Source organism: Pseudophryne corroboree, chromosome 6 (assembly GCF_028390025.1).
Source record: "Pseudophryne corroboree isolate aPseCor3 chromosome 6, aPseCor3.hap2, whole genome shotgun sequence".
Classification (NCBI taxonomy): Eukaryota; Metazoa; Chordata; class Amphibia; order Anura; family Myobatrachidae; genus Pseudophryne; species Pseudophryne corroboree.
The window spans coordinates 806,568,735-806,592,832 of record NC_086449.1 but is presented as its reverse complement, the minus strand read 5'-3'; positions in this window follow the sequence as shown (position 1 = coordinate 806,592,832).

Here is a 24,098-nt window from a genome sequence, read left to right as displayed (position 1 = left end):
AGAATGGCCAACCAGCCATACATGCTCCCCAAAATCAACGACAGCTGAAAAAGAAAAACACCCTAACATCAGAAATGTGAACACAAAAAACATATATAATGCAATAAACAGAATAACCCAAGTGAAGGAGAAAACTCAAAAAAACTCCCGTGGACCTTAAGAGAACAGCCAATTGAAATTAGGCCCCCTCGGAGGAAAATTTAAAAATTCACTTCACACCCTCGATTCCTGAACGGTAAGCATTCAAAAACCGACGAGTAAACACGTTTTTGGGTTAGCGCAACAGGCGCACCTACAACTTATCCAAACGGACATAAGACCTATAGGAGGCAGACTTCCAACGGCCCAGCTCCCGAATAGCCGCCGGGGATGAACCCGTAGCCGCTGCATGGGTAGCCGCCCCAATCCGAAAGGAATGGGTACCGAAGTCCGCCCCCCGCAAGCCCAATGCCGCCAAACATTTCTTAAACACTGCAGCAAATTGAAACTTCGTCAGCAGGCCAGCGTGCGCGTGCACCAGCAACTGGTCGCCCCTAGAAGGCCTCAACCGGATATACTCCTGCGTCAACCGCAGCGGGCAAACACTTGTTTCCTCCCGGGCCTCCAAGGACACCCTGCGACCCCGACCTGTTTGATCTGTCTTGGACCGCACAATCCTACAGAGCAACAGGCCATCCTGCAGGCACACATTCTCGTAAAGCAGACCCTACTCCCGAGATGACTTGCTGCACGCCACTAACTCGCTCACTCGGAAAGCCCCAAAAAAGGCTAGGGCATACGCACAACTAAACAGGGCCACCTCGAACTCCGAGGTCGCAATTCGAGGCAGCACACCCAGCAACTCCGTTAGAAGCTGCAAAGTCACGGGTCTACGGGAGTCCACGGGCGCCGGTCGCATCCTAGCCCCACCTTTAAGCGCTCTGGAAAGGACAAAAGACCCGGTGGGGTCCGTCATCCCGTGGAGCCGAGAGTGAAAAGAAATGCCCGCAAGGGCAGAAGACATGGCCGCTTTTGACCTACCCGTTTGATAATGTTCCCAAACAAAGGCCATCAAAACGTCAGCCGGGGACTCACCTGCCACGCTGTACCTACTTTGAAAGGCCGACCAATCCCGCCAGGCCGCATCATACGCCCTGAGCGTGGAAGGAGCCAACGCACACCTGGCCAGAGCAGCTAACCCGATTCGACAATCTGCCAGACAGAAGGCGGGCACGGTAAACCCTCCGCCGCCGCTCCCGGAACCAACGCCCGGAACTTATCAAATTGGAACCGAGACAATGCATCCGCAATTCCGTAGTCGATTCCGGGAACGTGACGGGCCCTGAAATTAATATTGCGCCGCAAGCAAACTAACACTAGATGCCGTAGAAGCCGCAAAGCCTGCGGAGACAAAGAATGCTGATTATTGATCGCGTGTACCACCCCCAAGTTGTCGCAACGGAACGAGATGTCCCGATTCGCGAACTGGCGGGCCCACAATTCAAGAGCAACTATGATCGGGAACAACTCCAGCAAAAGGAGGTTCTTGGTGAAACCCCGCGCTACCCAAGAGGCTGGCCAGGCAGTGGCGCACCATGCCCCGGCAAAAAATGCCCCAAAACCCTGACTGCCCGAGGCATCCGTGAAAAACTGGAGCCAACTGCTGGAACAACAAGGCGGAGGCCACAAAACCTCCCTGTTAAAGGACACCAGGAAAGAAACCCAAATCCGCAAATCATCCCTGATCTCGCGGGAAAGGTACACGGTGTGATGCTGCCGGACCGTCCCTGCCGTGGCCCGTTCAAGTTTGCGACAGAAAACCCTCCCCATGGGGATAATCCGGCACGCAAAGTTGAACGAACCCAGCAAAGACTGCACCTGCTTAAGCCGAACCCTGCGCTTGCCTAAACAATCGTGAATTAAACCCGAAAGCTTACGCACTTTATCCTCGGGTAGGCGACAGCAACCCGCCACCGTGTCTATTTCAATTCCTAAATAGCTAAGACAAGTGCAGGGGCCCTCACACTTGTCCTGCGCGACGGGCACCCCCAAACTTTCAAACAAGGACCTAGCCACCGACACAATATATCCCAACAGATCGAACTTCCCCCTGGGCCCACAAAGAGAAAGTCGTCCAGGTAGTGAGCCACCCCGAGTTGGCCGGAGGCGGCCTGGACGCACCAGTGCAAAAACGTGCTAAATCTCTCAAAATAGGCGCAGGAGACCGAACAACCCATGGGGAGACACCGATCCACGTAAAACTCGTCCCCCAGTTTGAAACCCAGAAACCGCAGGGAATCCGGGTGCAGGGGAAGGAGCCGAAAAGCCGATTCCACGTCCAATTTTGCCAACAGGCCCCCCGGACGACAGTCCCGCACCAAGTGCAGAGCGTCATCAAAAGACTGATAACGCACCCTGCACACGGCCTGAGGAATGGAGTCATTAACCGAAACGCCCGGAGGATGCGACAGGTGCTGTATCAGGCGGAACTTGCCCGGGGCCTTCTTGGGCACCACCCCAACGGGGGAAATGCACAAGGAGGGCATAGGGGGAAAGGCGTAGGGCCCACACATGCGCCACAAGCCGATCTCCGCGTCCACCTTCCGCCGTACCTCCTGTGGGAATTCGCGATTGCTGACAAGGTGAGCGGCGGCACTAAACACTCTTTCGGAGTACACACTTGTGGGAGGGCAACTTAGGTAGAATAAAGCCAGTTTGTGCAAGGGCCTCCAAATTGCCTCTTTTTCCTGCCAGTATAAGTACGGACTGTGTGACGTGCCTACTTGGATGCGGTCACTCATATAATCCTCCACCATTCTTTCAATGGGGAGAGAATCATATGCAGTGACAGTAGACGAAATATCCGTAATCGTTGTCAGGTCCTTCAGTCCGGACCAGATGTCAGCATCAGCAGTCGCTCCAGACTGCCCTGCATCACCACCAGCGGGTGGGCTCGGAATTCTGAGCCTTTTCCTCGCACCCCCAGTTGCGGGAGAATGTGAAGGAGGAGATGTTGACAGGTCGCGTTCCGCTTGACTTGACAATTTTCTCACCAGCAGGTCTTTCAACCCCAGCAGACTTGTGTCTGCCGGAAAGAGAGATCCAAGGTAGGCTTTAAATCTAGGATCGAGCACGGTGGCCAAAATGTAGTGCTCTGATTTCAACAGATTGACCACCCGTGAATCCTTGTTAAGCGAATTAAGGGCTCCATCCACAAGTCCCACATGCCTAGCGGAATCGCTCCGTGTTAGCTCCTCCTTCAATGTCTCCAGCTTCTTCTGCAAAAGCCTGATGAGGGGAATGACCTGACTCAGGCTGGCAGTGTCTGAACTGACTTCACGTGTGGCAAGTTCAAAGGGCAGCAGAACCTTGCACAACGTTGAAATCATTCTCCACTGCGCTTGAGACAGGTGCATTCCACCTCCTATATCGTGCTCAATTGTATAGGCTTGAATGGCCTTTTGCTGCTCCTCCAACCTCTGAAGCATATAGAGGGTTGAATTCCACCTCGTTACCACTTCTTGCTTCAGATGATGGCAGGGCAGGTTCAGTTGTTTTTGGTGGTGCTCCAGTCTTCTGTACGTGGTGCCTGTACGCCGAAAGTGTCCCGCAATTCTTCTGGCCACCGACAGCATCTCTTGCACGCCCCTGTCGTTTTTTTAAAAATTCTGCACCACCAAATTCAAGGTATGTGCAAAACATGGGACGTGCTGGAATTTGCCCATATTTAATGCACACACAATATTGCTGGCGTTGTCCGATGCCACAAATCCACAGGAGAGTCCAATTGGGGTAAGCCATTCCGCGATGATCTTCCTCAGTTGCCGTAAGAGGTTTTCAGCTGTGTGCGTATTCTGGAAAGCGGTGATACAAAGCGTAGCCTGCCTAGGAAAGAGTTGGCGTTTGCGAGATGCTGCTACTGGTGCCGCCGCTGCTGTTCTTGCGGCGGGAGTCCATACATCTACCCAGTGGGCTGTCACAGTCATATGGTCCTGACCCTGCCCTGCTCCACTTGTCCACATGTCCGTGGTTAAGTGGACATTGGGTACAACTGCATTTTTTAGGACACTGGTGAGTCTTTTTCTGACGTCCGTGTACATTCTCGGTATCGCCTGCCTAGAGAAGTGGAACCTAGATGGTATTTGGTAACGGGGGCACACTGCCTCAATAAATTGTCTAGTTCCCTGTGAACTAACGGCGGATACCGGACGCACGTCTAACACCAACATAGTTGTCAAGGCCTCAGTTATCCGCTTTGCAGCAGGATGACTGCTGTGATATTTCATCTTCCTCGCAAAGGACTGTTGGACAGTCAATTGCTTACTGGAAGTAGTACAAGTGGGCTTACGACTTCCCCTCTGGGATGACGATCGACTCCCAGCAGCAACAACAGCAGCGCCAGCAGCAGTAGGCATTACACTCAAGGATGCATCGGAGGAATCCCAGGCAGGAGAGGACTCGTCAGAATTGCCAGTGACATGGCCTGCAGGACTATTGGCATTCCTGGGGAAGGAGGAAATTGACACTGAGGGAGTTGGTGGGGTGGTTTGCGTGAGCTTGGTTACAAGAGGAAGGGATTTACTGGTCAGTGGACTGCTTCCGCTGTCGCCCAAAGTTTTTGAACTTGTCACTGACTTATTATGAATGCGCTGCAGGTGACGTATAAGGGAGGATGTTCCGAGGTGGTTAACGTCCTTACCCCTACTTATTACAGCTTGACAAAGGCAACACACGGCTTGACAAATGTTGTCCGCATTTCTGGTGAAATACTTCCACACCGAAGAGCTGATTTTTTTGGTATTTTCACCAGGCATGTCAACGGCCCTATTCCTCCCACGGACAACAGGTGTCTCCCCGGGTGCCTGACTTAAACAAACCACCTCACCATCAGAATCCTCCTTGTCAATTTCCTCCCCAGCGCCAGCAACACCCATATCCTCCTCATCCTGGTGTACTTCAACACTGACATCTTCAATCTGACTATCAGGAACTGGACTGCGGGTGCTCCTTCCAGCACTTGCAGGGGGCGTGCAAATGGTGGAAGGCGCATGCTCTTCACGTCCAGTGTTGGGAAGGTCAGGCATCGCAACCGACACAATTGGACTCTCCTTGTGGATTTGGGATTTCGAAGAACGCACAGTTCTTTGCGGTGCTTTTGCCAGCTTGAGTCTTTTCATTTTTCTAGCGAGAGGCTGAGTGCTTCCATCCTCATGTGAAGCTGAACCACTAGCCATGAACATAGGCCAGGGCCTCAGCCGTTCCTTGCCACTCCGTGTGGTAAATGGCATATTGGCAAGTTTACGCTTCTCCTCCGACAATTTTATTTTAGGTTTTGGAGTCCTTTTTTTACTGATATTTGGTGTTTTGGATTTGACATGCTCTGTACTATGACATTGGGCATCGGCCTTGGCAGACGTCGTTGCTGGCATTTCATCGTCTCGGCCATGACTAGTGGCAGCAGCTTCAGCACGAGGTGGAAGTGGATCTTGATCTTTCCCTAATTTTGGAACCTCAACATTTTTGTTCTCCATATTTTAATAGGCACAACTAAAAGGCACCTCAGGTAAACAATGGAGATGGATGGATACTAGTATACTTATGGATGGACTGCCGAGTGCCGACACAGAGGTAGCTACAGCCGTGGACTACCGTACTGTGTCTGCTGCTAATATAGACTGGATGATAATGATATGAAATCAATATATATATGTATATATAATATCACTAGTACTGCAGCCGGACAGGTAGATATATATTTATTAGGTAATGATGACTGATGACGGACCTGCTGGACACTGTCAGCTCAGCAGCACCGCAGACTGCTACAGTAAGCTACTATAGTAGTATGTATCAAGAAGAAAGAAAAAAAAAAAACCACGGGTAGGTGGTATACAATTATGGATGGACTGCCGAGTGCCGACACAGAGGTAGCTACAGCCGTGGACTACCGTACTGTGTCTGCTGCTAATATAGACTGGATGATAATGATATGAAATCAATATATATATGTATATATAATATCACTAGTACTGCAGCCGGACAGGTAGATATATATTTATTAGGTAATGATGACTGATGACGGACCTGCTGGACACTGTCAGCTCAGCAGCACCGCAGACTGCTACAGTAAGCTACTATAGTAGTATGTATCAAGAAGAAAGAAAAGAAAAAAACCACGGGTAGGTGGTATACAATTATGGATGGACTGCCGAGTGCCGACACAGAGGTAGCTACAGCCGTGGACTAACGTACTGTGTCTGCTGCTAATATAGACTGGATGATAATGATATGAAATCAATATATATATGTATATATAATATCACTAGTACTGCAGCCGGACAGGTAGATATATATTTATTAGGTAATGATGACTGATGACGGACCTGCTGGACACTGTCAGCTCAGCAGCACCGCAGACTGCTACAGTAAGCTACTATAGTAGTATGTATCAAGAAGAAAGAAAAAAAAAAACACGGGTAGGTGGTATACAATTATGGATGGACTGCCGAGTGCCGACACAGAGGTAGCTACAGCCGTGGACTAACGTACTGTGTCTGCTGCTAATATAGACTGGATGATAATGATATGAAATCAATATATATATGTATATATAATATCACTAGTACTGCAGCCGGACAGGTAGATATATATTTATTAGGTAATGATGACTGATGACGGACCTGCTGGACACTGTCAGCTCAGCAGCACCGCAGACTGCTACAGTAAGCTACTATAGTAGTATGTATCAAGAAGAAAGAAAAAAAAAAAACCACGGGTAGGTGGTATACAATTATGGATGGACTGCCGAGTGCCGACACAGAGGTAGCTACAGCCGTGGACTAACGTACTGTGTCTGCTGCTAATATAGACTGGATGATAATGATATGAAATCAATATATATATGTATATATAATATCACTAGTACTGCAGCCGGACAGGTAGATATATATTTATTAGGTAATGATGACTGATGACGGACCTGCTGGACACTGTCAGCTCAGCAGCACCGCAGACTGCTACAGTAAGCTACTATAGTAGTATGTATCAAGAAGAAAGAAAAAAAAAAACCACGGGTAGGTGGTATACAATTATGGATGGACTGCCGAGTGCCGACACAGAGGTAGCTACAGCCGTGGACTAACGTACTGTGTCTGCTGCTAATATAGACTGGATGATAATGATATGAAATCAATATATATAAGTATATATAATATCACTAGTACTGCAGCCGGACAGGTATATATATTTATTATGTAATGACTGATGACGGACCTACTGGACACTGTCAGCTCAGCAGCACCGCAGACTGCTACAGTAAGCTACTATAGTAGTATGTATCAAGAAGAAAGAAAAAAAAAAAACCACGGGTAGGTGGTATACAATTATGGATGGACTGACGAGTGCCGACACAGAGGTAGCTACAGCCGTGGACTAACGTACTGTGTCTGCTGCTAATATAGACTGGATGATAATGATATGAAATCAATATATATATGTATATATAATATCACTAGTACTGCAGCCGGACAGGTAGATATATATTTATTAGGTAATGATGACTGATGACGGACCTGCTGGACACTGTCAGCTCAGCAGCACCGCAGACTGCTACAGTAAGCTACTATAGTAGTATGTATCAAGAAGAAAGAAAAAAAAAAAAACCACGGGTAGGTGGTATACAATTATGGATGGACTGCCGAGTGCCGACACAGAGGTAGCTACAGCCGTGGACTAACGTACTGTGTCTGCTGCTAATATAGACTGGATGATAATGATATGAAATCAATATATATATGTATATATAATATCACTAGTACTGCAGCCGGACAGGTATATATATTTATTATGTAATGACTGATGACGGACCTGCTGGACACTGTCAGCTCAGCAGCACCGCAGACTGCTACAGTAAGCTACTATAGTAGTATGTATAAAGAAGAAAGAAAAAGAAAAAAACACGGGTAGGTGGTATACAATTATAATATTATATATATATTAATTATATACAATTATATATATATATATATTAATTAAACTGGTGGTGATTATTAAACTGGTGGTCAGGTCACTGGTCACACTATCAGCAACTTGCAAGTAGTACTCCTAAGCATACAATCACAATATATATTATACTGGTGTGGCACTCTGGCAGCAAAAGTGTGCACTGTACGTTATATGTACTATGTACTCCTGAGTCCTGAGTCCTGCTCTCAGACTCTAACTGCTCCCCACTGTCAGTGTCTCCCCCACAAGTCAGATAATACAATACAGTCACACTATCTATCACTTCACTTCAGCAAGTACTAGTAGTAGTAGTACTCCTCCTAATGCTCCCCAAAATTACTACTGTGTCTCTCTCTAGTGAGACTGTCTCACTCTCTTCTCGAATCTCTATAAACGGAGAGGACGCCAGCCACGTCCTCTCCCTATGAATCTGAATGCACGTGTGAAAAATGGCGGCGACGCGCGGCTCCTTATATAGAATCCGAGCCTCGCGAGAATCCGACAGCGTGATGATGACGTTCGGGCGCGCTCGGGTTAACCGAGCAAGGCGGGAGGATCCGAGCCTGCTCGGCCCCGTGTAAAAAACCCTGAAGTTCGGGCGGGTTCGGATTCCGAGGAACCGAACCCGCTCATCTCTACTTAGTACAAGTGGTCTTCCGACTTCCCCTCTGGGATGACGATGGACTCCCAGCAGCAACAACAGCAGCGCCAGCAGCAGTAGGCGTTACACTCAAGGATGCATCGGACGAATCGTCCTTACCCCTACTTATTACAGCTTGACAAAGGCAACACACGGCTTGACACCTGTTGTCCGCATTTCTGTTAAAATAATTCCACATCGAAGAGCTGATTTTTTTTGTATTTTGACCAGGCATGTCAATGACCATATTCGTCCCACGGACAACAGGTGTCTCCCCGGGTGCCTGACTTAAACAAACCACCTCACCATCAGAATCCTCCTTGTCAATTTCCTCCCCAGCGCCAGCAACACCCATATCCTCATCCTGGTGTACTTCAACAGTGACATCTTCAATTTGACTATCAGGAACTGGACTGCGGGTGCTCCTTCCAGCACTTGCAGGGGGCGTGCAAATGGTGGGAGGCGCCACCTCTTCCCGTCCAGTGTTGGGAAGGTCAGGCATCGCAACCGTCACACATGGACTCTCCTTGGGGATTTGTGATTTAGAAGAATGCACAGTTCTTTGCTGTGCTTTTGCCAGCTTAAGTCTTTTCATTTTTCTAGCGAGAGGATGAGTGCTTCCATCCTCATGTGAATCTGAACCACTAGCCATGAACATAGGCCAGGGCCTCAGCCGTTCCTTGCCACTCCGTGTCGTAAATGGCATATTGGCAAGTTTACACTTCTCATCAGACACTTTTTTTGGGTCATTTTACTGAACTTTTGTTTTTTGGATTTTACATGCTCTCTACTATGACATTGGGCATCGGCCTTGGCAGACGACGTTGATGGCATTTCATCGTCTCGGCCATGACTAGTGGCAGCAGCTTCAGCACGAGGTGGAAGTGGATCTTGATCTTTCCCTATTTTACCCTCTACATTTTTGTTCTCCATTTTTTAATGTGTGGAATTATATGCCAGTAATATATCAATAGCAATGGCCTACTGTACCGTACTGCTTTATATTATATACTGGTGGTCAGCACAATTCTGCACTGTCCTCCTACTATATAAACTGCGCACAACTAAAATGCACCACAGGTATGGATGGATAGTATACTTGACGACACAGAGGTAGGTAGAGCAGTGGCCTACTGTACCTTACTGCTATATATTATATACTGGTGGTCAGCAAAATTCTGCACTGTCCTCCTACTATATATACTGCGCACAACTAAAATGCACCACAGGTATGGATGGATAGCATACTTGACGACACAGAGGTAGGTAGAGCAGTGGACTACTGTACCGTACTGCTATATATTATATACTGGTGGTCAGCAAAATTCTGCACTGTCCTCCTACTATATATACTGCGCACAACTAAAATTCACCACAGGTATGGATGGATAGTATACTTGACGACACAGAGGTAGGTAGAGCAGTGGCCTACTGTACCGTACTGCTATATATATTATATACTGGTGGTCAGCAAAATTCTGCACTGTCCTCCTACTATATATACTGTGCACAACTAAAATGCACCACAGGTATGGATGGATAGTATACTTGATGACACAGAGGTAGGTAGAGCAGTGGCCTACTGTACCGTACTGCTATATATTATATACTGGTGGTCAGCAAAATTCTGAACTGTCCTCCTACTATATATACTGCGCACAACTAAAATGCACCACAGGTATGGATGGATAGTATACTTGACGACACAGAGGTAGGTAGAGCAGTGGCCTACTGTACCGTACTGCTATATATTATATACTGGTGGTCAGCAAATTTCTGCACTGTCCTCCTACTATATATACTGCGCACAACTAAAATGCACCACAGGTATGGATGCAGGGGCGGATCCAGGAAAAAATGACAGGGGGGGCACGCCTTCAGCATGTGGACCCATGAACGTGCGTGTGGCCTCACAACAAGGGCAGTAGGAGGAGGGAAGGGGGGATATGGAGGGTAGGGCAGCAGTGAGGGTGTCTCCTCCATATGGAAGGCCAATAGTGGGGGGGGGATATGTTATTCTACAGAGGGGAGGGAAGCACCAACTGGCTATATATACACACATTAATACAGTTACATACATACATACAGGTCTGGCTCTAGGCATGTTCGAATAGAGCGGCCGCGCAGGGCGCCACCCTTAATGGGCACCGCGCTGGCGCCGCCATATTCGATGCTGGAGCCGGCCCTGTGTGTGCAGCATAGCATTGGCCAGTCCCGCCGTGTGTGCGCGCTGCGCGGCACGGCGCCGGTGTCTAACGTCAGACGCCGGCGCCGCGCAACGTGCATAGCGCACGCAAGTGGCCGCACGCCCGCCCGCCCGGACCCGGACCCAGACCCAGACCCAGGCTCACTCGCCCGGCCGCCCGCCAGCACTCCCGCACTCGGACAGGCGGACACCAGTACTCCTCCCCATCGCCGCAGGTATTTTGGGGGGGGGATCCGCACTGTGGGGGCATTTCTGGCACACAGGGGGCATTTTTGGCTCTGTGGGGGGCATTTCTGGCACTGTGGGGGCATGTGGGGGCATTTATCTGGTACTGTGGGGGCATTTATCTGGCACTGTGGGGGCATTTATCTGGCACTGTGGGGGCATTTATCTGGCTCTGTGGGGGCATTTATCTGGCTCTGTGGGGGCATTTATCTGGCTCTGTGGGGGCATTTATCTGGCACTGTGGGGGCATTTATCTGGCACTGTGGGGGCATTTATCTGGCACTGTGGGGGCATTTATCTGGCTCTGTGGGGGCATTTATCTGGCTCTGTGGGGGCATATCTGGCACTGTGGGGGCATTTATGTATCAGGCACTGTGGGGGCATTTATGTATCAGGCACTGTGGGGGCATTTATGTATCAGGCACCGTGGGGGCATTTATGTATCAGGCACCGTGGGGGCATTTATGTATCAGGCACCGTGGGGGCATTTATGTATCAGGCACCGTATCAGGCACCGTGGGGGCATTTATGTATCTGGCACCGTGGGGGCATTTATGTATCTGGCACCGTGGGGGCATTTATGTATCTGGCACCGTGGGGGCATTTATGTATCTGGCACTGTGGGGGCATTTCTTGCACTGTGGGGGCATATCTTGCACTGTGAGGGCATTAATGTATCTGGCACTGTGGGGGCATATCTGCGCTGTGGGGGCATTTATCCATCTGGAACTGTGTGGCCATTTATGTAGCTGGCACTGCTGGGGGGCATGTCACCTGTAGCTGGCACTGCTGGGGGGCATGTCATGTGTAGCTGGCACTGCTAGAGGGCATATCATGTAGTGTTCCCGCTAGGCGTCTGTGGCTGGGCAGTGTGTCTCAGTGCTCTACCTGGCGCAATGTGTCTAACGTGCTCTTATAGGAGGTTCTACCTGGTGCAATGTGTATTAGCTGCACTACTGTGTGGTGTAATGTGAATTGCCACTATAATGTGGCTACGCACCTTCCCCACGAAGTAACTCCCCTAAATTTTTGCAGCGCGCCTTCGGCGCGCACTGTCCATGCTTTAGCGTGTGGAAATGGGAACAACAAGCATTACAATATGTGCATCATTTTGCCCACCTAACTTAAAAATGTGCCCTCCCTGTGATCAGCAACCTGCCCTAAAAAGTGAACACTATCATGTGTAGCTGGCACTGCTGGGAGTCATGTCACGTGTAGATGGCACTGCTGGAGGGCATGTCATGTGTAGCTGGCACTGCTGGAGGGCATGTCATGTGTAGCTGGCACTGCTGGGGGGCGAGACCACGCCCACTTTTTCAGAGGCCACGCCCACTTTTTCAGGAGCGCGCCTTCGACGCGCGCATGGATGGGGGGGGGGGGGGGCACTTTTAAATTTTCTCGCTCAGGGTGCTAGTAGGCCTGGAGCCGGCCCTGCATACATACACATTGAATTAAGCATCTCCATCTGAACTGGAAGCCCTCTGACATCAGACCCACTTCTGCTGTGTAGCCAGGTGCCCAGGAGTACAGTCCAGTCGAGTACCCACTGCTCCTGATAGGTACCCACCAGTGCCGTAACTAGGCATTTTGGCGCTATGTCAAAGAAATGGCATTGGCGCCTCCCTCCTCCCCATGCAAGACAGGGGCAGTGCGCGGCGTAGGCGCGCAAAAAATATATAGGGGCATGGCTTCATGGGGAAGGGGTGTGGCCACAAAATAATACCAATTCATACTACGGTGCACAGTAGTCTTCATTATTCAAATTACGCCCGCACAGTAGCGCCACTACACCAGGTAGAGCCCCTTTTACACATTACGGCAGACCGTCCCCCTATTAACACATTACGGCAGACAGCGTCCCCTTTTTACACATTACGGCAGACAGCGTCCCCTTTTTGCACATTACGCCAGACAGCGTCCCCTTTTTGCACATTACGGCAGACAGCATCCCCTTTTTACACATTACGGCAGACAGCGTCCCCTTATTGCACATTACGGCAGACCGCGTCCCCTTTTTACACATTACGGCAGACCGCGTCCCCTTTTTACACATTACGGCAGACAGCGTCCCCTTTTTGCACATTACGGCAGACCGCGTCCCCTTTTTGCACATTACGGCAGACAGCATCCCCTTTTTACACATTACGGCAGACAGCGTCCCCTTTTTGCACATTACGGCAGACAGCGTCCCCTTTTTGCACATTACGGCAGACAGCATCCCCTTTTTACACATTACGGCAGACAGCGTCCCCTTTTTACACATTACGGCAGACAGCGTCCCCTTTTTGCACATTACGGCAGACCGCGTCCCCTTTTTACACATTACGGCAGACCGCGTCCCCTTTTTACACATTACGGCAGACAGCGCCCTCTTTTTACACATTACGGCAGACAGGGCCCCCTTTTTACACATTACGGCAGACAGAGTCCCCCAGTTCTCTTTTTACACATTACGGCAGACAGCGTCCCCTTTTTGCACATTACGCCAGACAGCGTCCCCTTTTTGCACATTACGGCAGACAGCATCCCCTTTTTACACATTACGGCAGACAGCGTCCCCTTTTTACACATTACGGCAGACAGCGTCCCCTTTTTGCACATTACGGCAGACCGCGTCCCCTTTTTACACATTACGGCAGACCGCGTCCCCTTTTTACACATTACGGCAGACAGCGCCCCCTTTTTACACATTACGGCAGACAGGGCCCCCTTTTTACACATTACGGCAGACAGAGTCCCCCAGTTCTCTTTTTACACATTACGGCAGACAGCGTCCCCTTTTTGCACATTACGCCAGACAGCGTCCCCTTTTTGCACATTACGGCAGACAGCATCCCCTTTTTACACATTACGGCAGACAGCGTCCCCTTTTTACACATTACGGCAGACAGCGTCCCCTTTTTGCTCATTACGGCAGACCGCGTCCCCTTTTTACACATTACGGCAGACCGCGTCCCCTTTTTACACATTACGGCAGACAGCGCCCTCTTTTTACACATTACGGCAGACAGGGCCCCCTTTTTACACATTACGGCAGACAGAGTCCCCCAGTCCTCTTTTTACACATTACGGCAGACAGTGTCCCCCAGTCCCCTTTTTACACATTACGGCAAGGCACTCACCTAGGTCCTGAGCAGGTGGCAGGGCAGGCACAGGGGTGGAAATCCTAGATTCCGTGCAGCATGGAGCTGAGCTCTGGGGAGAGCTGGTGGGGCTAAAGTACCAGCGTTGGAAGACAATACAGGTGTCTGGTTGCAGGGGAGCGGCGGGACCTGTAAAAAGTCCATGCCCCATAGCAGCCACATCCCCTGTCAGGCTCAACTGAAAAGGGCGGGTGGTCGGATCGGGCACTGTTGCCTGTGCCACGGCTCTCCATGTGGGGGAGGAGGAAGGGGGTGATCAGGGCCGGCTGCGCAGCGCTGTGTGACTGGTGGCTGGGTCACGGACGGTGTTGTCCCTCAGTAGCGGCGGCGGCTGCGGGCTGAAGCTGGGACCTCCTCCTGCTCGGCTCCTCTGCACAGAAACGTGACATGCACTAACTGACTGCATGTCACGTTTCTCAAGGGAGCCAATCCTGGACCATTAGCAGCTGCAGCAGCCTCATCATAACGGAAGTGCCCGCCGCGCCCGCCGTGCGCACTTAAAAAAAATAAAATGCAAAAATCTACTAAAAATGACAGGGGGGGCACGTGCCTTGGGCCCCCCCCCCCCTAAATCCGCCACTGTATGGATGGATAGTATACTTGACGACAAAGAGGTAGGTAGAGCAGTGGCCTACTGTACCGTACTGCTATATATTATATACTGGTGGTCAGCAAAATTCTGCACTGTCCTCCTACTATATATACTGCGCACAACTAAAATGCACCACAGGTATGGATGGATAGTATACTTGACAACACAGAGGTAGGTAGAGCAGTGGCCTACTGTACCGTACTGCTATATATATTATATACTGGTGGTCAGCAAAATTCTGCACTGTCCTCCTACTATATATATACTGCGCACAACTAAAATGCACCACAGGTATGGATGGATAGTATACTTGACGACAGAGGTAGGTAGAGCAGTGGCCTACTGTACCGTACTGCTATATATTATATACTGGTGGTCAGCAAAATTCTGCACTGTCCTCCTACTATATATACTGCGCACAACTAAAATGTACCACAGGTATGGATGGATAGTATACTTGACGACACAGAGGTAGGTAGAGCAGTGGCTTACTGTACCGTACTGCTATATATTATATACTGGTGGTCAGCAAAATTATGCACTGTCCTCTTACTATATATACTGCGCACAACTAAAATGCACCACAGGTATGGATGGATAGTATACTTGACGACAAAGAGGTAGGTAGAGCAGTGGCCTAATGTACCGTACTGCTATATATTATATACTGGTGGTCAGCAAAATTCTGCACTGTCCTCCTACTATATATACTGCACACAACTAAAATGCACCACAGGTATGGGTGGATAGTATACTTGATGACACAGAGGTAGGTAGAGCAGTGAACTACTGTACCGTACTGCTATATATTATATACTGGTGGTCAGCAAAATTCTGCACTGTCCTCCTACTATATATACTGCGCACAACTAAAATGCACCACAGGTATGGATGGATAGTATACTTGACGACACAGAGGTAGGTAGAGCAGTGGCCTACTGTACCGTACTGCTATATATTATATACTGGTGGTCAGCAAAATTCTGCACTGTCCTCCTACTATATATACTGCGCACAACTAAAATGCACCACAGGTATGGATGGATAGTATTCTTGATGACACAGAGGTAGGTAGAGCAGTGGCCTACTGTACCGTACTGCTATATATTATATACTGGTGGTCAGCAAAATTCTTCACTGTCCTCCTACTATATATACTGCGCACAACTAATATTCACCACAGGTATGGATGGATAGTATACTTGAAGACACAGAGGTAGGTAAAGCAGTGGACTACTGTACCGTACTGCTATATATTATATACTGGTGGTCAGCAAAATTCTGCACTGTCCTTCTACTATATATAATGCGCACAACTAAAATGCACCACAGGTATGGATGGATAGTATACTTGACGACACAGAGGTAGGTAGAGCAGTGGCCTACTGTACCGTACTGCTGTATATTAAATACTGGTGGTCAGCAAATTTCTGCACTGTCCTCCTACTATATATACTGCGCACAACTAAATGCACCACAGGTATGGATGGATAGTATACTTGACGACACAGAGGTAGGTAGAGCAGTGGCCTACTGTACCGTACTGCTATATATTACATACTGGTGGTCAGCAAAATTCTGTACTGTCCTCCTACTATATATACTGCGCACAACTAAAATGCACCACAGGTATGGATGGATAGTATACTTGAGGACACAGAGGTAGGTAGAGCAGTGGACTACTGTACCGTACTGTTATATAATACTGGGGGTCACTGGTCAGCAAAATTCTGCACTGTCCTCCTACTATATACTACAATGCAGCACAGATATGGAGCGTTTTTCAGGCAGAGAACGTAGATATTTTAAGCACACTGAGCACAGATATTTGCAAGCACACTGAGCACAGATATTTGCAGCACACTGAGCACCCAGCACACTGAGCACAGATATTTGCAGCACACTGAACACAGAAACTGAGAGAACACTGCACATCCTCTCCCTATCATCTCCAATGCACGAGTGAAAATGGCGGCGACGCGCGTCTCCTTATATAGAATACGAATCTTGCGAGAATCCAACAGCGGGATGATGACGTTCGGGCGCGTTCTGGTTAACCGAGCAAGGCGGGAGGATCCGAGTCTGCCTCGGAACCGTGTAAAATGGGTGAAGTTCGGGGGGGATCGGATTCCGAGGAACCGAACCCGCTCATCACTATTCAGGACATTAATTCTCTCATTAAAAATGCGAAAAGTAGTATTTCTGCATTATTAATGCAATCCCACTATTTAGTAAAGGGTTAACGGAGAAGTTAACGAAATTATCTTCTCCGATCATACACATCTCGACGAATATCACAGAGTAGCGATCACTCCATTGATCTATATTGTGGTTTGTTCACCAAGCATAAAAAAAGTAAAATTTCCCGAAAAATCTTTACTTTATATAACGCCATTTAATAATCACGATATCTGCCGGGCAGAGTAACATTTTCCCAGCAGTCCCTGCAGGATCTTGGAAGGAGCGGCAAGTGGAAGTCCAGCTCCAGCCTCCCAAAAGTGTATAAACTGATTAAAATGTGTACACAGGCTTAGTTAGTCTATACACATTTACTGTATATTTATGACTGTATATATGTTATATATAAACCACATAAATAAAAATGTATACAGCCTAATGTAAATCCTACACACACATCAATTTAGAAGATTTGGGAGGCTGGAGCATGGCGTACAAGTGCCGCTCGTCACACGGTAGACTTAACAATGCGAAAAGGAGACTATTCACATTGTTAAGTAAGAACATGGCTGAGCATATGAAGAACCAAATACAAACTGTAAGGTTTTGCTTTCGGATTTCCAAAAACAAAGCCTTTTAGAACTTTGCAGGAAAAACTGTTATCACAACCACTATTCCTTTGCTGAATAGTGGTGAAAAAAAAGTGAAAAAAAATTATTGTGTCGATATTGCCCGATAATGGGGGTCATTCCGACACGATAGCTCGCTGCAGTTTGTCGCAGCGCAGCGATCGGGTCGGAACTGCGCATGCGCCGGCGCCGCAATGCGCCGGCGCATGGCAGCCATCGTTACCTAGTGATAGCCTCTGAGACAGAGGCGGTCGATAGGCGGGAGGGGGCTGAACGGCGGCGTTAATTCGCCATTTAGGGGGAGCGGTCCGGCCAACGCAGGCGTGGCCGGACCGTTTGGGGGGCGGGCCGCGGCGGCTGTGTGACATCTCACGCAGCCGCTGCGGCCAGCGGGAGCGACAAGTAACTCCCGGCCAGCCGCAGATGCTGATCCCCTCAGAATGATCCCCACTGTTCGGGACGGGACCATATCGATATTTTTGCTGAATAAAGGTCAAAGACTCTTAACAGCCAGACTGTCTACTGTGCCTAGCGCTGTGACAATCTGTGAATCCAGTGCTATAACGGAAGCAAAATAATAGAAAAAAAGGTAACAATGGGCCTAATTCAGACCTGATCACAGCAGCAAAATCTTTCTCTAATGGGCAAAACCATATGCACTGCAGGTGTGGCAGATGTAACATGTGCAGAGAGAGTTAGATTTGGGTGGGTTATATTTTTCTGTGCAGGGTAAAATACTGGCTGCTTTATTTTGACACTGCAATTTAGATTTCAGTTTGAACACCCCCCACCCAAATCTATCTCTCTCTGCACATGTTACATCTGCCCCCGAGCAGTGCGCATGGTTTTGCCCATTAGAGAAAAATGTTGCTGCTGCGATCAGGTCTGAATTAGGCGCTTTGTCACACAGTCTGACTGGGAGAAACTTCCAATTGTCTTGTGGTGTTGATAGAGTTGGGTATGAAAGACAGCCTGGAAGAGCTCTAAATGTTTATGGTAAAATGGTGGCAATACCTATTGGTTGCCCATGGTGACCGCAATTATCAATAGGTGACGTGGATGACCATCGAAGGGTGAAACCATAGATGGTTTCCCTGTGGATGGTTTTATACTATTAATGATAGCTAATGATGGTACCATCAATGGAGATCATCAATGGTTAACCCACTGTTGACCATCCCTAGTGTAATCACCTCGGTAGAGCAGCGTGGACGGCAGTATGTGAGTAGTAAGTGCGGATTGTATCAACCGTAGGCTGTTCTGTCAGACCTAAAACGCACAATCAATCATTCTGTATCTCTCTTGGGCCAATCATTATCTATCAGTGCACCTTAAATAATGCACATTTGCTGCGATAGCAAAAGCAAAGTACACAAGACGGTGGTTACAGCTATTTTGGAAGGGAGTTAAGTAGCCGACACGCTGTCGACAGTCAACATTTCATACAGTTCCAAACCTGCTATTTCATCCCATTTAGAAGGATGATAGCATGTTATCCTGATGTTGCACTACACGATTTAGATCATCGTTGCGCTAAGTATGATATTTACACTGGCGCTGATGAAAGATTGTTACAATTACAATTTGTAATTACATTTTTTTTAAACCCAGTATGTTATAGAAAATTATAATGTTCATATACTCACCGCAACATCTCCAGAAAATAAGCAGATTTCATGTAGCAATGCGTCCATCTTGTGCATCCATTGGCACACTCAGGGCCGACTTATCAGCATTGTAAGCACCGGGGAAAGCAATGCACTGGGGCCCCTACACACCCATTCACAGGAATAAAAAAATCCTAACTTACCACTCCTGCTGTCCGGCACAATCTTGCCACATGCATCCATAAAGTGAATAGCTGTCAGCACTCTGATTGGTGGATAACTCCAGCCATCCACCAATCAACAGTCTAACAGCCATTCACTGTCAGGCTGCAGGCTGAGAGGCTGGTATCACAATAGGAGCTTCAGAGACACCAGCCCACCTCTGCTCAAAAACCCTGGGGTACCATGGGGCCTTGGACAGCTGCCTATTGTGCCTATATGTTAAGGAGGCCCTGGGTGCACCCCCATTCCGTGTCCACATAAACCCTGCTGTCTCAGTAGAGAAAAATAATGTTCCAACAAACGTGGCTGTCATCCGATGAAGCAAACTGAAGCAAAGTTAATGCAACTTTGGATGGTAAACTGCATTAGTCCCACTTCAATATGCTTCATTTGGTGGGTGCCACGTTTGTTTGAGCTTTTTTGAGGTTGTAGCCAAATTAGGGATGGCAATTGGTGGGTTATCCATCGATGGTTACCATTAATGGTGCCATTGATGGATAACATGATGTGTTCCTTACATGATCTGTAAGGAAACCATCGACGGTTTCAACCCTCGATGGTCACCCTTACTTTAGTATTGAGTGAGTCATGGGCCAACCATGCACTCGGAGAGCTGTTCCGAGGCTCTTCTGCGCAGCCATGTAGGTGCTATGGGAGCCAATATTTCTAATTTCTGTGTTGCAGTTGAGAACGCAGTTGCTGAGCATGTTGCATTTTTGCAGCCACACGTATGGACTTTACTGGGTCCAACCAATCAGTATCAGCCAAAGGGTTAAATTCTGTCAGGCTGCATGAGCTACGGGTGCAGTCGGGTCTAATTGAAATGCCGTATCTTTAAATCTCAACTTCATTTTACTTTAATCCCTGTTCAAAACATCTCGCAGTCTCCTGCTTCTGATCTCAGTGTCAGTTTTCCCCCTGCGACAGCGATATTTTATTAGTGTGACGAGACAGTGATAAATCACTTGCAATCTTTCATCATGCAGATTATCTCAGGCTTCTTTCGCCTGAACAGCCAAAGCGCTGATAGTGGACGTCCTTCCAGTAGAGTCCTATCAATACCAGTCAATCTCTGTTTGGTTTCAGCAGCTCCCCACTTGGCCTGATTCCTCTCCTCCCTTCTTGTCTCTAGATCTTATTTACTAAGTGGTGCTAAATCGCGAAGTGCAATCACTGCTGTTTGGTAGATGTCCCTTCCCTGGAGCTATCAATGTTCCCTGCATAACTCCTAGGCCCTCCATCATAGCATGGCCCTCCCAGTGCAGACATGGGGTATATTTACTAAGCTCCCGATTTTAACCGATTTGGTGTTTTTTCTTCAAAGTGTCATCTCGGGAATTTACTAAACACAAATCTCGGCAGTGATGAGGGCATTCGTATTTTTTTTTAAGTCAAAGAAAAAAATTACGAATGAATACACCATCGGTCAAATACGCCTGTTATTTGATAGAACTCGGTAATTTACTAAAATTTGTATTTCACAAACACTGCCGGCAATAGCCAAACACTGCCGTGAAAAAATACAAATCGTAAAAAAAAATCAGTTTTAAAACAGACCTGCTTTTTTTTTACCGTGTTCTGATAGTCATGCATGGATCCATGATATCCGTGCATGGTTATCAGTGGGAATGGGTGGGAAATGATGGAAAATTAGAGAAAAAAAACGCGTGGGGTCTCCCCTCCTAAGCACAACCAGCCTCCGGCTCTTTGAGCCGGTCCTGGTTCACAAAATATGGGGGAAAAATTACATGGGTTCCCCCATATTTCATAAACCAGCACCGGGCTCTGCACCTGGTCCTGGTTCCAAAAAATAAGAATTTACTCACCGGTAATTCTATTTCTCGTAGTCCGTAGTGGATGCTGGGGACTCCGTAAGGACCATGCTGGGGACTCCGTAAGGACCATGGGGAATAGCGGCTCCGCAGGAGACTGGGCACAACTATAAAGAAAGCTTTAGACTACTGGTGTGCACTGGCTCCTCCCACTATGACCCTCCTCCAGACTTCAGTTAGGATACTGTGCCCGGAAGAGCTGACACAATAAGGAAGGATTTTGAATCCCGGGTAAGACTCATACCAGCCACACCAATCACACCGTATAACTCGTGATACAATACCCAGTTAACAGTATGATAACAACTGAGCCTCTCAACAGATGGCTCAACAATAACCCTTTAGTTAAGCAATAACTAACTATATACAAGTATTGCAGACAATCCGCACTTGGGATGGGCGCCCAGCATCCACTACGGACTACGAGAAATAGAATTACCGGTGAGTAAATTCTTATTTTCTCTAACGTTCTAGTGGATGCTGGGGACTCCGTAAGGACCATGGGGATTATACCAAAGCTCCCAAACGGGCGGGAGAGTGCGGATGACTCTGCAGCACCGAATGGGCAAACTCTAGGTCCTCCTCAGCCAGGGTGTCAAACTTGTAGAATTTAGCAAACGTGTTTGACCCCGACCAAGTAGCTGCTCGGCAAAGTTGAAGAGCCGAGACCCCTCGGGCAGCCGCCCAAGAAGAGCCCACCTTCCTCGTGGAATGGGCTTTCACTGATTTAGGATGCGGCAGTCCAGCCGCAGAATGTGCAAGCTGAATCGTACTACAGATCCAGCGAGCAATAGTCTGCTTTGAAGCAGGTGCACCCAACTTGTTGGGCGCATACAGGATAAAGAGCGAGTCAGTCTTTCTGACTCCAGCTGTCCTGGAAACATAGATTTTCAGGGCCCTGACTACGTCCAACAACTTGGAAGCCTCCAAGTCATTTGTAGCCGCAGGCACCACAATAGGTTGGTTCAGATGAAAAGCTGATACCACTTTGGGGAGAAACTGGGGACGAGTCCTCAATTCTGCCCTATCCATATGGAAAATCAGATAAGGGCTTTTACATGACAAAGCCGCCAATTCTGATACACGCCTGGCCGAAGCTAAGGCCAACAACATGACCACTTTCCACGTGAGATATTTCAAATCCACGGTTTTCAGTGGCTCAAACCAATGTGACTTTAGGAAATCCAACACCATGTTGAGATCCCAAGGTGCCACTGGAGGCACAAAAGGGGGCTGAATATGCAGCACTCCCTTAACAAAAGTCTGAACTTCAGGTAGTGAAGCCAGTTCTCTCTGGAAGAAAATCGATAGAGCCGAAATCTGGACCTTAATGGAACCCAATTTAAGGCCCATAGTCACCCCTGACTGTAGGAAGTGCAGGAAACGGCCCAGCTGAAATTCCTCCATTGGGGCCTTCCTGGCCTCACACCACGCAACATATTTTCGCCATATGCAGTGATAATGGTTTGCGGTTACTTCTTTCCTAGCTTTAATCAGCGTAGGAATGACTTCCTCCGGAATGCCCTTTTCCTTCAGGATCCGGTGTTCAACCGCCATGCCGTCAAACGCAGCCGCGGTAAGTCTTGGAACAGACAGGGCCCCTGCTGCAGTAGGTCTTGTCTGAGCGGTAGAGGCCATGGGTCCTCTGACATCATTTCTTGAAGTTCCGGGTACCAAGCTCTTCTTGGCCAATCCGGAACAATGAGTATAGTTCTTACTCCTCTTCTCCTTATTATCCTCAGTACCTTTGGTATGAGAGGAAGAGGAGGGAACACATAAACCGACCGGTACACCCACGGTGTCACTAGAGCGTCCACAGCTATCGCCTGCGGGTCTCTCGACCTGGCGCAATACTTTTCTAGCTTTTTGTTTAGGCGGGACGCCATCATGTCCACCTGTGGCCTTTCCCAACAGTTTACAATCACTTGAAAGACTTCTGGATGAAGTCCCCACTCTCCCGGGTGGAGGTCGTGCCTGCTGAGGAAGTCTGCTTCCCAGTTGTCCACTCCCGGAATGAACACTGCTGACAGTGCTAACACGTGATTTTCCGCCCATCGGAGAATCCTTGTGGCTTCTGCCATTGCCGTCCTGCTTCTCGTGCCGCCCTGTCGATTTACATGGGCGACCGCCGTGATGTTGTCTGACTGGATCAGTACCGGCTGGTTTTGAAGCAGGGGTTTTGCCTGACTTAGGGCATTGTAAATGGCCCTCAGTTCCAGAATATTTATGTGCAGGGAAGTCTCCTGACTTGACCATAGTCCTTGGAAGTTTCTTCCCTGTGTGACTGCCCCCCAGCCTCGAAGGCTGGCATCCGTGGTCACCAGGACCCAGTCCTGTATGCCGAATCTGCGGCCCTCTTGAAGATGAGCACTCTGCAGCCACCACAGCAGAGACACCCTTGTCCTTGGAGACAGGGTTATCAGCCGATGCATCTGAAGATGCGATCCGGACCACTTGTCCAACAGGTCCCACTGAAAGGTTCTTGCATGAAACCTGCCGAATGGAATCGCTTCGTAGGAAGCTACCATCTTTCCCAGGATCCGCGTGCAGTGATGCACCGACACCTGTTTTGGTTTTAGGAGGCCTCTGACTAGAGATGACAGCTCCTTGGTCTTCTCCTCCGGGAGAAACACTTTTTTCTGTTCAGTGTCCAGAACCATCCCCAGGAACAGTAGACGTGTCGTAGGGACCAGCTGTGACTTTGGAATGTTTAGAATCCAGCCGTGCTGTTGTAGCACCTCCCGAGATAGTGCTACCCCGACCAACAACTGCTCTCTGGACCTCGCCTTTATCAGGAGATCGTCCAAGTACGGGATAATTAAAACTCCCTTCTTTCGAAGG